The sequence below is a fragment of the Cibotium barometz genome, chromosome 16 (genome assembly GCF_041138505.1).
Source record: "Cibotium barometz isolate CiBa-2024 chromosome 16, ASM4113850v1, whole genome shotgun sequence".
Classification (NCBI taxonomy): domain Eukaryota; kingdom Viridiplantae; phylum Streptophyta; class Polypodiopsida; order Cyatheales; family Cibotiaceae; genus Cibotium; species Cibotium barometz.
In genome coordinates this window covers 5,150,985-5,169,565 of record NC_141061.1, presented here as the reverse complement: position 1 = coordinate 5,169,565, position 18,581 = coordinate 5,150,985, and positions in this window count along the sequence as shown.

The window sequence follows — 18,581 nt, the reverse complement described above, 5'->3', positions numbered from 1 at the left end:
AAAATCTACTACTGCAAAGGTGTGCTCATATTCAATTCCACATGTGGTGACCAATATGTTCTCAAGCAGCCCAAGGGGATGTTCTAAGCTTCCATCTGCTAGCTGCAAGCGCATTCTGGTACTCCTAATAGCTAGTTTGCCCCATTTTTCCCAAATGGACCTTGTCACAATGCCCACTCCTACGCCACTATCAAGTATTGCAGTTGAAGATACTTTTCGCACTTCTAATGGGAGGGTAGCATTTCCCTGATCGTCCTCACAAAATTTTCCTACTTTGTTGATAGGAACTGGCATTACATGCTTTGTCTCAGGGTGTATAGTACACTCATGGTGACCCTTTTGTAGCAATACCTGCTCTGACAAACATGTGGCAATATCATTCCACAACTCAGGTCGAATTTTTATCAAATCAAGCAAAGGTAAGGTACAAGCCACTGGTGCTGACAAAATAGCTTGCACCATACTCATATCTTTCTCCTTTGTCAACCTTTTATGCATGGAGGGTATCCTCAAGGTTTGAGAACAGTTCTCATATTCTCCCAGATATGATGGTAAGGTTTTCATTGTATGCTTACTTCTAGGAGAAACAATTTTGTAGCAATACCTGCTCTGACAAACATGTGGCAATATCATTCCACAACTCAGGTCGAATTTTTATCAAATCAAGCAAAGGTAAGGTACAAGCCACTGGTGCTGACAAAATAGCTTGCACCATACTCATATCTTTCTCCTTTGTCAACCTTTTATGCATGGAGGGTATCCTCAAGGTTTGAGAATAGTTCTCATATTCTCCCAGATATGATGGTAAGGTTTTCATTGTATGCTTACTTCTAGGAGAAACAATTGTTTGAACTTCCTCCTGGATGCTTGGGCGTCCAAAGTTGTTTTCCGTGCCCCTGGTAAAATCCACCTCAGAGAGTGGAGGCGAACTAATAGAAGACATGTTCTCATGAACTTTCTCATGAACTGCGGCCCACATCTCATTTGCCATGTCCTCATTAGCATCAATAACTTCATCATTGCATGGGAAGACAAGGCTAGGTGGTGGCAGATTACCCCCTTTCAATTGGGTGTCAATTGGTGCAGACCTTTCGCTATGAGCTTGTGAAATGAGCTCACTTTTCATTTCCCGACTCGATGACACTTCTGGTATGGTTTCTAATGTTGGCTTAAGAGAGGTTGGGCCCCGAGGAATAGGTGGTGGTGGTCCCTCAAGTATTGACTGAGCTTCCCTAATGAGTTGCTGATGTACAGCTAGATTGATCTTCTCCTCACGAGGGTTTGGGTATTCTTGAAGCTTCTTGGGTAGCTCAGATAAAGCTGCAATGCGACTTCTATGAGCATCAATGATGGCCTCTAGAGTCTCATTCACTTTATCCACAAAAACAGAACCCCCAGAACTATCCTCAGTCGTACTAGCCTCATTTTGTTTAGCACTAGGCTCAGGTTGAGGTTGATGTTCCTCATGCACTTCTTGGGAAGTAAAAGTTTATCCCTCATGTTTTGTTTAGAGGCTTCTTGAGAACTAGTGGATGTACTCTTAGTTTGCTTGTTTCGGTTCTTCTTCCTCCTAGTGGTCTTTTTTCTATTGGACTGTAGGGTCTTGTCCACTAGATTTGTCTTTGCATCCCTAGTTCGAGGTGTCTCATCAGTTTGTGTTTCGGCATTTCGTGTCTATGATCTAGTCATGACTCTAAGTGGCACGACATCCTCATTCTCAGATGAAGGTGGTGATGAAACTGCACCCACAAGGTTGAGTGAGACCTTTGGTTGAGAGGTTCCTTCCTCATGTGGTTTCAGCAGACAGTCTTTTGGGAAGTGTTCTACACAACACCCTAGACAATATCTTTCAATTGGTGGAAACTGTTGTACTGTTGTATTGGACCGAGATGCTTGCCTTGAGCGATGTGGACAATCACGAGCCCAATGGGGTTCTCCGCACTCATAACAGGGGCCCATTGGTTTGGCCTCTACTTTCCTTGGCTGCCATTGACCTGAGGGGCCTGGAGTCCTAGGTTGGTAGCCGCCTAGCAACATTAAAGAGTTTTGTTCCCCTGGTTGAACGTCCAGTGCTGGGCTTGGGTATGCGGGACTTTCAAAGATATTTTCTTTGGATGAATATGATACATATTCTTCCTCCACATAGCCTGGGTTTACCAACTCTCTACACATATTTGAATTGTCGTAGTCGACAACCCTCACAGGAGCAGTCCCTGGAGCAGGAGGTTGAGCACCAAGAACAGGTCGTGCTTGCTCTTGTGCCATCGGTGGCTTACGTTCAAAATTAGTATACTGTTGATACATTTGTGGAGCCACTCCACCCCTTGGTTGCTCACGTTCCTGTCTCATTCTCGCAATGCGAGTGCATTCCTGTGTGGTATGGGTAAAGTTCCAAGCACAGGCTTGGCACCACTTTTTTGTGGGTTGGTTTGTGACTAGATGAGAAAAGGTGTTACAATCCTCTGTTTTATGGTTACCGCCACATGCTCCAGAAAGATGAGGACCTGTAGGAAGTACACTCCTCATTCTCTGCTGCTGTTGTTGTGGCTGCATGGGTGGACGATAGGTCTGTCCCAATCTCCGTAGTACTAGGTTAGCTATCTGGTCTGGATTTACTAGCGCGCTAGACCCTGAACTTTGGTCATCTCCCCACTGATCTCTAGGTTTCACCTCTGGGCCAGAACCATCTTGGAACTTGAAGTTATCGGTGAAATCCATAGCATCATGGCAACACTCATTGAAATTTGTATGTTTCTTCGCATAGAGATGTGTATGCAGAGTCGAATTTTTGAGTCCTTTTAAGAAGAGAGAAATTAATCGACTTTGGGCGGGCTTCTTATCTTCTGGGCAACGATTAATGTACTGCTTCATTCTATTTACACAGTCTCTAACACTCTCATTCTCGCCTTGCTTGAAAGAGTAGATGTGTGCTACCGTGTCATGTTGTATTCCCATCAAGGAAAAAGCAGCAATGAATCTCTCTTCCAAAACTCGTAAAGAAGATTTGTCTGAAGCCTCTAATGCCTGAAACCAAGCCAGGGCTTTTCCCTCAAGAGTGAGTCCAAACCCTTCAATTTGAGTATGCTTATCAGCCACTTGCTCAGCTCAAACTGCTTGTCTAAATGCTGCTACATGATCGTATGGATCTCCCGACCCTTCATACTTCTTTACCAGTTTTTGAAGAGTTGATGGCCTTACTTGTCTTGAATACTCGTCATAGGGCCCACGGCCTCTCACTCTCAGTGGGAATTGTTCCTCTCTTTGGAAAGATGGTCCACATGTTTCCAAAATTGGTGTGGGTACCCTATTACCAGCCTCACCAAACCCCTCCAAAGATCTTGTCACCCGCATTTCAGGAGGTGCATTAATGGGAGGCCGAGTTGGCTCCCCTACCCTCCGATTGTTATAGTGAGAAAGATGTTGGTGTGGTGTGACCTGTTGGTCGCACATTTGGTGTAGGACGATATCTTGGTGCTAGAGTTGGGCTACTAGCAGTGGTCCACTTGGATGTTGAGGGTCCCTCTCTAGTGAACTCTCGTAGGGGAGGAGCAACAGTTTCTCCAAGAAAGGCTGTCTCTCCTGGTTTGGCTGTATTTGTTGAGAACACTTCCATGAATAATGGATGTCCTTTCCACGTGAGTTCCCGAATCTCTTTCCAATCTAAGGTTCGGTATTCATTGGCCCATTTATCAATTATTCTGTTCATGTGTCCTGCAAGCTTCTCAACTACCACCACATGAGCTAGAGGATAATCCAGCTGTGGCAATCTAGTTGTGGCATAATATCCCTCTAACGAGTCCTTGTAGACCTCTTGAAGTGGGTTATCCTGTAAGACCTTTGTCACAGGAATTTGTCGTACAAACTCCCATTGGCTTTCAGCCCCCTGATCCATTTTACTCTTGCCTTTCCTATCCCTTTCCAAATTTAGATCTACAAGAAGTAAATCATCTATGGATGGCTTTGAGGACTGGGCATTGGAGGGTCCAGGCATGTCGGGCTCGATGAGCCAATCATCTCTAGACTCCCTTGCTCTGGAAAGTTCTGATAAGTCTAAGAACTCGGTTTTAGAGAGCTCCCCTAATTTGTCTACCTTTTCTGGATGGTAGGTGACTTCGTAGCGAACACCATCTCCACCCATGTACATGTTACCCTGGTCATTGACTAGAGGTGCTCTATCAAGTTCTGAGAAAATGTCTGCGATCTTAACAAGATACCGTTGTTGTGGGTCCCTAAAGATCTCAGCTTCTTGAGCATTTGTGTAGACATATTGGAGTCTCACATTGAGTGTTAACCCCATGGTGTCGGCTTCAAATGGATTAAAGGATCTTGAGGGTGTCCTATTTGGGGCTACGGGATGACTATTTGTCGGCCCTAGATTGTCCATGGACAATGAACTAGTTGTTCGGGAGGAAAGGGTATCGGATTGGGATTCAGAAAGGGTTTCAGCAATATCTGCCAAATTTCCTACCGATTGGGTCCCACTTTCCTGCATAGGTACTCTAGAAGGTGTCCTAGGCCCTATGGTAGAATCTACAAGACGTCCCGACCGCAAGTGCATAAGGTCAATTTTTTTTGGTTTTTTTATGTGTTTTTGTTTTGTTTTGTTTTTTTTTTAAAATAAAAAAAATATATATATATATATGTATATATATATATATATATATTTTAACCTACCTAATCACTAAATGCAACTAAAAGGAGTATGTGTGGCGTAACTATCTATCCTATTTTTTTTATTTTTATTTAATTATGATTTTTTTTAAATGATTTTATGTTTTTTATGTTTTTATTTTTTTAAACTTACACAAAAATTATGAATCACACTAAAAAAAAATACTAATTATGCACAAAGTTACAAAAATTAAAAAATGCAGGTTACACTAATTATGTAAAAAATTAAAAAAAATAAAGAAACAAAATATGCAAAAAAATAGACTCCTAAAAAACACTTAATTTATAGAATTTTTTTTTTGTTTTTTTAATTTTCTTTAGTTTTCTTTTGTTTTTTTCTCCTTTTGTTTTCTTTTGTTTTTGTTTTTGTCTTTTTTTTTTGATTGATTGTTTGTTTGTTTGTTTTTTTTTAAACTAATAAATTTCGTGCCTAATTACAAAAAATATAAATCTACTAATTATGCACGTAATTACAAAAATAAAAGTAAAAAATGCACGCTACTTTACTTATGCAAAAATTTAAATAAGGAACAATGGATTCAAAAAAATAAAAATTGTTTTTTTTCCTTTTTTTTTAAATAAATAAATAAATTTATTGTTTTGTGGGGTTTTTTTTTCTTTCTTTTTCTTTTTTCTTCTTCTTTTTTTTTTAAAATCTCTTTTTCTCTTTTTTTTTTTAAATTTTTTTTTGTTTTTTTATATTTATTATTTTTATTTTTTATTTAGGAATACAAAAAAAAACATGATAAATTAAATAAAAGAAAAAAATAAAAAATAAAAAAAATTGAAAAGTGCACTTACCTTATCCGCCACCGCTTGCAGGCTCCCGGATTCGTCGCTGGCGCGCGCGTGGGTCGCCTTCAACGCCTGCACGCTTCGCTCAACTGCTCCACGCTCTTGCTCCTTCTTCAATGGCCACCTTTTCTACTGCAGAGCTCGCCTTCTACGCCGACTCTTCTACTGCAGAGCTCACAGTGCTGCCGTCTTCTACTCCTACTGCCAACTTCGCCTACTCCTCTGCTCCCGCCTATGCCAACGCCGTCGGCCGCCTCTGCTCTGCTCCCGCCTATGCCAACGCTGTCGGCCGCCTCTGCTCTGCTCCCGCCTATGCCAACGCTGCCGGCCGCCTCTACGTTAATGTATTTTCGATGCCGACGGCCCCCTCCACGTTAATGTATTATATATATATATATATATTAAGCCGCCTTCCTTTTCCTCCAACTGCCTGCCGGACGCTCCTTATAGCCCAGCGCTTCTGCAAGCAGCGCTCACGTCACTGAAAAAAATATAAATATATATATATATATAGATTTATATATATATATATATATATATATATTTAAAGCCGTCCTCTACGTTTTCAGCTGGCCGCCTCCTCTTTGCCTTAGCTTTCAGCCGCCTTCACTTCCAGCCGGCCGCTCCCTTCTCTACAAGGTATATATATATGAATAAATAGATATATATATATATATCTACTTATTTTTCTTTGCTGCGCTTATGGAGATGCCTCCCCACACGATAACAACACAACAAAACAATAAAAGAAAGGCCGCCTCCAACACTTCCTATCTACCACTCGCCAACCCCGTCACCAATGCAACAACAAAAAGTGCTTAAATCCGATTAATGGCGGGATTTCTCTACCGCATTGGGGTTTTAATTATTTTTTTTTTTTTTGCTTCTAATCAAAAAACCGAAAACACACAAGGCACCCTTGAGATCACACACTCAATGCCCTTGCAAACTCTACTCTAATCTACCCTAATCCACAATTTTGCAATCAATGGAGCACTTAGTAAGAAGTAATGGTTAACACCCTTCACTAACTTAGGTGTGCGTTCCCTGGCAGCGGCGCCATTGTTTGGGACATCATAGCATAGCGGAGGCTACACTCCAACCCACACACTTGTCAATCCGTAAATGCAACCCGGTTAGCGCATAGAGGCTATCCCGAATGGGAGAAGATGAGTTAACCACACACTAATGACTTCTAGTCCTACTCAATCCTTCTTCAACACTCAAGCAATCAATCTTACATAATCAAAGCATCAAGATTAGGCTACACTTAAGCATAAAAATGCAACTTATGCAAAGAACCTAACATGCAAAGAGCTATCACACAAGCCTCAACTACACATCATTTCATGCACAAGCTTCATCACATGCACTCTACAACTCACAAATCAAAACATCATTAAGAAATCTAGATTAGCAAGTATGTAGACCAAAACCTCATATCATTGAAAATGTAAAGAATAGAGAGTACAAGATTGAAGCATGAATGGAGATGGAGAGCCTTGGGAGAGCACTTGAGAAGGAGCTATGGAGCAAGCTCTCTCTATGAGCCTCTCAACCAAATGACAAAAGAGTCCTCTCTAGCTCTCAAATGGGCCACCTTTTATACAAAAATTCTAGAACTCCCAAAAGTTCCCATGTGGGATTATTGTCAAGCCCTCTCCCACATTCATCTACAACTTTGAACTCTTTTCAAGAGCCCTAAGTGTCTTTTTTTGTTGCATCCTTGTATTGATCTTCATTCGTCATGCAACAGATACACTCCGCAGCAAAATGGAGTTGCTAAGCGAAAAAATAGGCACATTGTTGAGATTGCACAAGCATTGATGGGAGAGAAGAATATGTTGCATAGCGATTGGGCTGAGGCTGTTTCTACAGTAGTTTACATCATGAACAGGACTCCAACTGTAGCCATACATGATGTAACGCTAGAGGAGAGGTTTACTAGCAGAAAACTTGATTTGTCTTATCTCAAAGTCTTTGGATGCATTGCATATGTGCATGTGCCAAATGAGCTGAGAACTAAGCTGGATCCAAAAGCTGAAAAATGTGTGTTTATTGGGTATTACCTTGAGCAAAAGGGATACAGGTGTTATAACCCTGGTACACGTGAGTTGAGGGTAAGTAGGGATGTTGTTTTTTATGAGATGATCAGCTGGTATGCTGCTGCAAAAGAAGCTTTTGGGGCTGATGTGAGTGGAAATGTGGTTGCATAGAATGCAAGTCAGCAATCACAGTCTTTGAGTGGACCAGGAGAGTCCTCATCTAGTGATTCACCATGGAGTGGCAGGCTGTGTCATAATACCAGTCCTGCTTAGTACATCACATAAAGGCAAAGAGAAAGTGGTTGAGCCCCTTAGTATGCCTGACATTTCTGCAAGGCATTCTCATGTTGATGGAGAGTCTAGTGGCTTAGAGATGAGCCTTGATGAGGATCTTGGGATACCAGCTATGAGAACACCTAGTGTAAAGAATGCTATGGAAGCCATGAATGCAAAGCTGCGAAGATCTAGGAGAGTGAAGAATCTTGTGCAGAGGTTTACCTATGATGGTTATGTGGCACATCACTATGCATACATGGCAAAAGTTGTACAGGTTATAGAGCCCACATGCATTGATGAGGCTGTTGGAAATGTGTGTTGGGAAAAAGCTATGGATGAGGAGATGGATGCATTATATGGAAATGAGACTTGGGATTTAGTGCAATTGCCTGAAGGCAAGAAAGCCATTGGATGCAAGTGGGTGTACAAAGTAAAACATAACACTAATGGAAGCATAAGCAAGTACAAGGCTAGATTGGTAGTTAAAGGATATGTGTAGACATATGGCATTGATTATGCGGAAACTTTCAGCCCAGTTTGCCAAGATGGCAACAGTGAGAGTTGTGATAGTAGTGGCTGCGTCAAAGCAATGGCCTCAGATGGATGTAAAGAATGCATTCTTGCATGGGGATTTGCAGGAAGAGGTGTATATGTTACAGCCACCTAGTTTTATGAGGATGTGAGTCCCCCTGAGCATGTTTGCAGGTTGAAGAAAGCTTTGTATGGCTTAAAACAAGCACCAAGAGCATGGTCTGACAAGATTCCTGAATATCTTGTCACTATTGCCTTTCATGCAGCCAATGCAGATTTCTTGATGTATGCGAGACATAGTGATAGAGGTGTTGTGCTTGTTGTCATCTATGTAGATGACCTGATCATTACGGGGGCCCATGATGCAGAGATCTTTAATGTAAAGATCTTTCTTAGACAGAAGTTTGAGATGAAGGATCTAGGGAAGCTCACATATTTCTTGGGCATTGAGGTGATTAGGTCACCACATAGTATTGGATTAATGCAGAGATAGTATGGCTTGGACATGTTGTCCAAGTATGGTATGATAGGCTGTAAGCCTATCTCAGCGCCATTGGATCATAATGGCAAGTTGAGTGCAGATTCAAGAGAGATTTTGGAGGATCCTACTATGTATAGGCGCATAGTAGGAAGCTTGATCTATATAACAATCACCAGGCCAGATTTGAGCTATGTTGTTGGGTTGGTGAGTCAATTTACGCAGGTTTCCCTCGGAAGCCACATTTGGATGCATTGAGATGCATATTGCAGTATGTGAGGTCTACTTTGCATTGTGGACTATTTTATGAAACTAGGACAGAGATATGTGTACATGGGTACACAGATGCTGATTGGGCTGGTAATATCTTAGATAGAAGATCTACTAGTGGCTTCATGTTTTCTTTGGGGAGTGCTTCTATGACTTGGAGCAACAAGAAGTAGCCTACGGTTTCTCTATCCAATACAGAGGCCGAGTACAGAGGTGCTGCTACACCATGTGAGGTAGCTTGGTGGTTGAGAAAGCTACTTTGCAGATTTGGGTCTATCAGTGGGGATAGACAAGTGTTAAAACCCTAAGATCTCTCTAGATAATTGTTATGCATAAACATGCATAAATCAGGCATAAACTCAACCACCCAACCACCCCCGAGCCCAAGGGATGCACACATGAATAATGAATGAAATACATCATACCTCTACCTTGATGTCCCATACCATCAAGAGGTATAACACAATCCAATAGCATGTAGCTATAGTGTGAAATGGTAGGTGAGAAGATATGGACCTCTACACAAGAGACCATAGCATAAGCCTCCAAGCCTCCAAGCTCCAAGCCCCAAAGCCCACCAAGCTCCCTTGAGTGTGCCCCATGCCCCTATTATATAGGAGGGCCCTCAAGTGACTCTTGACTTTCCATTCCTCATGTGTGACCCTTGGATGCCTTACCCTAACCTTAATCCTTAAGGTTAGTCCTAACCCATGCTCCACTAGAGCTTGTTCCCATGCTCCCATGCTCACAAGCCTAATGTGGGTTAGCCTCCTAGTATATGCACACATAATGTGTATATAACATAGCACACATAATGTACATATAACATACTTCCCCTCTTTCAAAACATTGCACTCTTGCAATGAAAAAGAAGAAGAACTGCGCTGAACAATCTCAACTGACTCCCAAGTCGATTTTCTCAATTTCCCTATCTTTCCACCTTATTTTCACCTCAGGGATTAGTCAACTACAAAGTTTCCTTTCCCTAAATTCAAGTACCTTATCAGGTTCATGTGGAACATAGGATAATTCATCGACTTCAACGAGTTCTTGAGGAGTAACTGTGTCATCCTCACCTCCCAGTTTCCCTTTCAATCTATCGATATGAAAGACTGGATGAACTCTAACAATTGGAGGTAGTTTTAGTTCATACGCCACCGTGCCAATCCGATATATAACTCGAAATGGACCAGAATATCTAGGAGATAAATTCGAGCATTTTTCCATTGACAAAGTCTGTAAATCTTTAGGAACATTAAAATAAACCAACGCTCCTGGTTCAAAAGACCGAGATGAGCGTCTCCTATCAGCATAAAACCGTGCCCTATCATGAGCACTCCTGATAGAATCCCGAGCTTCGGTCAGAATTTCCTACATATCATGCAAGAAATCCCTCGATGCATCAAGCTCGATGTCCTTAAGACTGACAACAATAGGTGCCCTGAGTTGATACCCATACATAAGTATGCACGGACTAAAATAATAGCCGTAAATTTAGAACTGTTATAGGCAAATTCCATCATTGAAATATTTTCCAATATGATGATTTTCCAGAGACATGCACGAAGCATATACTCTACAATCTGATTCATACACTCTGTTTGCCCATCAGACTACTGCGGATGATCAGAACAATTCACATTCAAAGTAACTTCCTCGTTGTAAACCATTCGGAATAAAGTAGGAAAACATGGCATTATAACAGCAGAAACCAGGGATTCATCGGTGCCCCGACATACCCACATCTGCATATGGAATACTCAACGTCTCGAGTTATCCATATCAACATAAAGAATCATCAACGTCTCGATGAGACACATATGTCCATCCGTAAACCTATCAGGTTGATTGTGTAAATCACCTAAAGTACGGAACTAAAGAAAGAAATGCCAACAAAGGAAGAATCCAAATTTCCTTATCCGAACACAACAAGATAAACTTGTTTGAACTCTAAAGAAAGAGATTTCAACAAGTGAAAATGCCGACGAGATTACCCTCATCAAAACATGCAGGTTATAGATAAAAGAAGTTTATCTAAAGAATGCCCACACTATAACTTCTAGTGAATTTAGAAAATAAGATTGTCTTTGAATGTTGAGGTCAACATGCTAAGTGATGTAAGCAAAGCAACAATCTTGAGCCCAAATTATCCCATAAGATAATATATGTGAGGGATCCCTAGCGTCCCATACCACCATGATACCACCCATACATACCTTAACAATTTGAAACTCCCTAGTATGCCGTCTAGGAACATATGAATGAAATCCTGTATAAAAGGAATAAGATGGCCTTATCCAGACTTTCACATACTAAACCTGTCTCTATATACTTGAGACTACATCAAGGAATAAATCCTTCTGAGTACATCATTAGAAAAGAAATTGAATTATTGGCGCCTTTCTAATGATAACTACCCAAAACACAATAAAGTTAGGGTAGAAAAAAAATAACTCACCTAGATATATAAGCAACTAGGTATCCGAGTTGGAATATACACAAGAGTACAAGAAATATACTCCAAATTTATGTGCAAAAAACGAAGGCAAATGCTACCTTCAAAGCACATGTAATTATTCCAAAGATCAAAAGATCCTTATAACATCATGGATAAAAGCATAGAAGCTCCTTAAATCCATAAAAACCATAGTTGATCATAAAAATCAATGCATACCATCTAATGGACATAAATCATGCCAAAAGAAGCATTTAAATTGGTGGCCAACTCATCAATCCGGAGTATATGAACGTTATGTTGTTCAAATAAAACTCCAAAGTAATAAAGTGAAACACATGTGTGTAGCACTCAATAAAAAACCCTAGACATAAGTGAACTAGGCAAAACCTGATGAGTCCATAAAAACTTGAAAAACATCCAATAAAAATCCACCAAAATAAACCGATCAACTGACCCATGATAGAGGCTTAAGAAATTAAGCACAAACCACACTTTAATAAGTGCAAAATAAATTATCATGGAAAAGTGTCAAAGGGTGAAACACACTTTGAACAAAAATTATAGCCATCAAAAGAAATTAAGGAACATGTCCAAAAAGAATGGCTAAAAAATGGTAAAAAATCATGAATACATCGTTTAGAATTAATCCAAACATAATTATCCATTAATACGAGATATAATCGTATTAATAATATGCGATTAACACGCATCTATCTAATGTCAGCACGAGTAAACGTACTTCAACATTAAATAACTCTCGAAAATTTTAAATTCTCGAGAAAAAGAATTATCATGATTTTTTCTAATTTTTCCAAATTTTACAGGGCCTCAAAATATAATAATTTTGAATTCCACCAAACCTATCCTATGGCATTCCAAACCTATATTTTTCCAGAAAATTTTTAGCAATTTAATTTGCCAAAATACCATTGATATTTTAAAAATACCAAAATTTTAGGATTTCTAAATATAATATCTAGAATATTCCTAATTTTCCCTGAGAATCCCATCGTTCACGAAATTTCCAATTCCGCCCGATAATTCTCAAATCCAAAAAATTTTCAATTTTAATGGATTTTTCTAATTTTCTGGGTCAAAAAATATAATTTTAAAGGAATTTGAATGGTCACGGGCGCCCGAATGGACACACCACATGCCAAACACCAACCCCACATTTTTCCAAAATTTAAAATAACCTTTGTCTAATTTTCCACTAATTTTCAGGAATTTTTTGAAATTTTTAATCAACCCCGAACGCATTTAGAATACGAACGGTCAAAAAATTTCGGAATTTCAATGGTTTTCTCGGAATACGGAAAGCCAAACGTTCTTGGAAAATGAAAAGACAAAAAAAATCGGAATGTGAAAGGTCAAAGGTTTCCGGAATACGGAAGGTCAAAAGTTTTTCCGGAATTCGGAAAGCCAAAAGGTTTCGGGAAAACGGAAAGCCAAAGGTTTTCCGGAAGATGAAAAGCCAAAATTTTTTAGTAAGAAAATTCCAGGAATTTTTCAGAGATTTTTCTGAAATTTTTAGGCTTTTTTTTCCAAGCTTTTTTCTTGAAAAATCTCCAAAAGCTTTTTTTTAAAATAAAAAACTCATTTTTTAAAAAAAATAAAAAAAAATGAAAATAAGCTTTTATTAAGCTTAACAATGGAAATTTATTTTTCTAAGGGGGGGGCGACTTTTGGCCGCCGGCCTGCTGCGCAGTCCCCGCCCTGCCGTCTGTGCGTGGAAAAACCAGAGGAGGGAGCCTCTCCTCTCTCTTCTCTTCACTCTATCCTTTTCATACCCACCCATCTCTTCACTACTCTTCTCTGTTTAGAGATTAGAGAAATGCTTAATTACTTATTAATCATAATTAATGTTAATTATGATTAATATTTAATTAAATTGTCTTTTTTAAAATACATTTCCATGTACAAGAGAGAAATGGAGATAAAAAAATCAGATTTTGAGGAAGAGAAGAACTTTTCGCACACGGTAGAGAACTCACGCATCAATTGACTGCCCCACATTGCTTTTCAGCAAGAAAAATTGGCAGAAAATTGAAAACATGCCCGCGGAAAACCCGCAAAATGCATTAAAAATACATTTTTTACCAAAAAAATGCTCAAAAAATCTCTAAAAAATTAGGAAAAAATTCCTAAAAATTATAGAAATTCAGGGAATCCATTCTCTACAAAAATATCCACCATAAACCATATGGTATTTTTGTAAAAAATTCCATTAATGCTCAATTTTAACCATAAAAAATAGGAAAAAATAGCATTAACTCACGGTATTCCCCCGCAACGTCGATTCGTCCATTGAATTGAAGTACCACACGTTCCAATCACCATAACGATGATCCATGTGCATTTCATCAACACAAATCAACAAAATAACATTTTATTAGTAAATATTAAAATTTACTAAAAAAAATCAACAATTAAATAGAGATTGCTCTGATACCACTGTTAAAACCCTAAGATCTCTCTAGATAATTGTTATGCATAAACATGCATAAATCAGGCATAAACTCAACCACCCAACCACCCCCGAGCCCAAGGGATGCACACATGAATAATGAATGAAATACATCATACCTCTACCTTGATGTCCCATACCATCAAGAGGTATAACACAATCCAATAGCATGTAGCTATAGTGTGAAATGGTAGGTGAGAAGATATGGACCTCTACACAAGAGACCATAGCATAAGCCTCCAAGCCTCCAAGCTCCAAGCCCCAAAGCCCACCAAGCTCCCTTGAGTGTGCCCCATGCCCCTATTATATAGGAGGGCCCTCAAGTGACTCTTGACTTTCCATTCCTCATGTGTGACCCTTGGATGCCTTACCCTAACCTTAATCCTTAAGGTTAGTCCTAACCCATGCTCCACTAGAGCTTGTTCCCATGCTCCCATGCTCACAAGCCTAATGTGGGTTAGCCTCCTAGTATATGCACACATAATGTGTATATAACATAGCACACATAATGTACATATAACAACAAGTTATCATTTTCTATGACAACATTAGCAGTATGAACCTAGTTTTTCATGCTTGCACGAAGCATATAGAGGTCCACTACCATTTTGTCAACAAAGAGAAGGTTTTGGCACAGGAGAGACGTTGACCTTGTTTATGTCAACAAACAGGATCAGGTCGTCGCTCGCTGACATCTTCACCAAATCATTGGGTATAGAGAATTTTCGCAGATTCAGGGCTTCGCTTGGTGTACTCTTATCTTTATATATGGTGTGTTGAGTGTTCTGTGAAGAAGAAGAAGATTTTCAGCCTCTTACCTTGTGTGTTCTCTTTTAGGGTTTTGTGAGTGTGTGTGTGCTTGGAAGAGCTCAGGCTCTCTTCTCCCCTGCATCTTTTCAACTACAAAAACTACGTCTATGGGTGGCTGTAAGTATTATGTAACATTCATTGATGACCACACGAGGAAAGTGTGGGTGTATTTCATGAAGGAGAAGAGTGAAGTTTTCACTCATTTTCAAAATTTAGAGTGATGACTGAAAAGTAAACAAGAAATCTTGTGAAGTGCCTAAGGTCAGATGGAGGGGAAGAGTACTTCTCCAATGAGTTCTCTAATTTTTTGTGAAAGAATGGCATTTAGAGATAGTTCACATGTAGACACACTCCACAACAAAATGGGGTTGGTGGGCAAAAAAACAAGCACATTGCAGAGATAGCACAAGCATTAATGAGACAGAGAAGAATATGCCACTTAGCTATTGGGCTGAAGCTTTTTCTATGACAATTTATATCGTGTGAACAGGACTCTAATTGGAGCCATACATGATCTAACACCAAAGGAGAAACTCACTAGCAAGAAACCCAATTTGTCTCACTTGAAAGTTTTTGGATGTATTGCCTATGTGCATGTGCCAGCAAATGAGTTGCGTACGAAGTTAGATCTAAAAGTAGAAAAATGTGTGTTTAAATTTTTGCATAAGAATGGTATTCAAAGACAGTTTACATGTAGATTAACTCCCCAGCAAAATGGAGTTGTTGAGCGGAAAAACATGCACATTGCTGAGATTGCACGAGCATTGATGGGAGAGAAGAATATGCCGCATAGCTATTGGGCTGAGGCTATTTCTACAGCAGTTTACATGCCGATTTGGAAAGCAAACAAAGCATGTATTTCCATGTGACAAAAATGTGAGCAGAAATGCACTAGATGTTGTGCATTTAGATGTATGGGGTCCTACGAAGACCATGTCTATGGGAGGCTGCAAGTATTATATGACATTTATTGATGAGACCACACAAGGAAAGTGTGGGTATACTTCATGAAGGAGAAGAGTGAGGTGTTCACTCATTTTAAGAATTTGAGAGTTACGGTTGAAAAGCAAACAGGGAAACATGTAAACTGCCTAAGGTCAGATGGAGGGGGAGAGAGTACTTCTCCAATGAGTTCTCTGAATTTTTGCATAAGAATGGTATTCAAAGACAGTTTACATGTAGATACACTCCACAGCAAAATGGAGTTGCTGAGTGGAAAAACAGGCACATTGCTGAGATTGCGCGAGCATTGATGGGAGAGAAGAATATGTTGCATAGCGATTGGGCTGAGGCTATTTCCAGCAGTTTACATCATGAACAGGACTCCAACTGCAGCCATACATGATGTAACTCCAGAGGAGATGTTTACTAGTAGAAAACTTGATTTGTCTCATTTGAAAGTCTTGGATGCATTGCATATGTGCATGTGCCAGATGAGCTGAGAACTAAGCTGGATCCAAAAGCTAAAAAATGCGTGTTTATTGGGTATTACCTTGAGCAAAAGGGATACATGTGTTATAACCCTGCTACACGTAAGTTGAGGGTAAGTAGGGATGTTGTTTTTTATGAGATGATCAACTGGTATGCTGTTGAAAAAGAAGCTTTTGGGGCTGATGTGAGTGTAAATGTGGTTGCACAGAATGCAAGTCAGGCAATCACAATCTTTGAGTGGACCAGGAGAGTCCTCATCTAGTGGTTCAGTTGATAGACCATGGAGTGGCAGGCTGTGTCATAATACCAGTCCTGCTTAGTACATCACATAAAGGCAAAGAGAAAGTGGTTGAGCCCCTTAGTATGCCTGACATTTTTGCAAGGCATTCTCATGTAGATGGAGAGTCTAGTGGCTCAGAGATGAGCCTTGATGAGGATCTTGGGATACCAGCTATGAGAACACCTAGTGTAAAGAATGCTCTGGAAGCCATGAATGCAAAGCTACGAAGATCTGGGAGAGTAAAGAATCTTGTGCAGAGGTTTACCTATGATGGTTATGTGGCACATTACTATGCATACATGGCAAATGTTGTACAGGTTATAGAGCCCACATGCATTGATGAGGCTATTGGAAATGTGTGTTGGAAAAAAGCTATGGATGAGGAGATGGATGCATTATATGGAAATGAGACTTGGGATTTAGTGCAATTGCCTGAAGGCAAGAAAGCCATTGGATGCAAGTGGGTATACAAAGTAAAACATAACACTGATAGAAGCATAAGCAGGTACAAGGCTAGATTGGTAGTCAAAGGATATGCGCAGACATATGGCATTGATTATGAGGAAACTTTCAGCCCAGTTTGCCAAGATGGCAACAGTGAGAGTTGTGATAGTAGTGGCTGCATCAAAGTAATGGCCTTTACATCAGATGGATGTAAAGAATGCATTCTTGCATGGGGATTTGCAGGAAGTGGTGTATATGTTACAGCCACCTGGTTTTATGAGGATGTGAGTCACCCTAGCATGTTTGCAGGTTGAAGAAAGCTTTGTATGGCTTAAAACAAGCACCAAGAGCATGGTCTGACAAGATTCCTGAATATCTTGTCACTATTGGCTTTCATGTAGCCAATGCAGATTTCTCACTGTATGTGAGACACAGTGATAGAGGTGTTGTGCTTGTTGTCATCTATGTAGATGACCTGATCATTACGGGGGACCATGATGCAGAGATCTTTGATGTAAAGATCTTTCTTAGACAGAAGTTTGAGATGAAGGATCTAGGGGAGCTCACATATTTCTTGGGCATTGAGGTGATTAGGTCACCACATAGTATTGGATTAATGCAGAGATAGTATGGCTTGGACATGTTGTCCAAGTATGGTATGATAGGCTGTAAGCCTATCTGAGTGCCATTGGATCAGAATGGCAAGTTGACAGGAGAGATTTTGGAGGATCCTACTATGTATAGGCACATATTAGGAAGCTTGATCTACATGACAATCACCATGCCACATTTGAGCTATGCTGTTGGGGTGGTGAGTCAATTTATGCAGGTTCCTCTCGGAAGCCGTATTTGGATGCATTGAGATGCATATTATGGTATGTGAGGTCTACTTTGCATTGTGGACTATTTTATGAAACTAGGACAGAGATATGTGTACATGGGTACACAGATGCTGATTGGGCTGGTAGTATCTCAGATAGAAGATCTACTAGTGGCTTCATGTTTTCTTTGGGGAGTGCTTCTATGACTTGGAGTAGCAAGAAGTAGCCTACGGTTTCTCTATCCAGTACAGAGGCCGAGTACAGAGGTGCTGCTATGGCAACATGTGAGGTAGCTTGGTTGAGATAGCTACTTTGTAGATGTGGGTCTATCAGTAGGGATAGATAAGTTGTCATTTTTTGTGACAACATTAGTAGTATACAGTTGGCCAGGAACCCAGTTTTTCATGCTTCCACGAAGCATATAGAGGTCTACTACCATTTTGTCAGAGAGAAGGTTTTGGCACAGGAGAGACGTTGACCTTGTTTATGTCAACAAACAAGATCAGGTTTTTGACATCTTCACCAAATCATTGGGTATAGAGAAGTTCCGCAGATTCAGGGCTTCGCTTGGTGTACATGAGATAGAGTGGCAAATACCAGTCTTGCAAATGTGATTAGTACATCACATAAAGGCAAAGAGGAAGTGGTTGAGCCTCTTAGTATGCCTGCCATTTCTGCAAGGCAAAGAGAAAGTGGTTGAGCCTCTTAGTATGCCTGCCATTTCTGCAAGGCATTCTCATGTTGATGGAGAGTCTAGTGGCTCAGAGACGAGCCTTGATGAGGATCTTGGGATACCAGCTATGA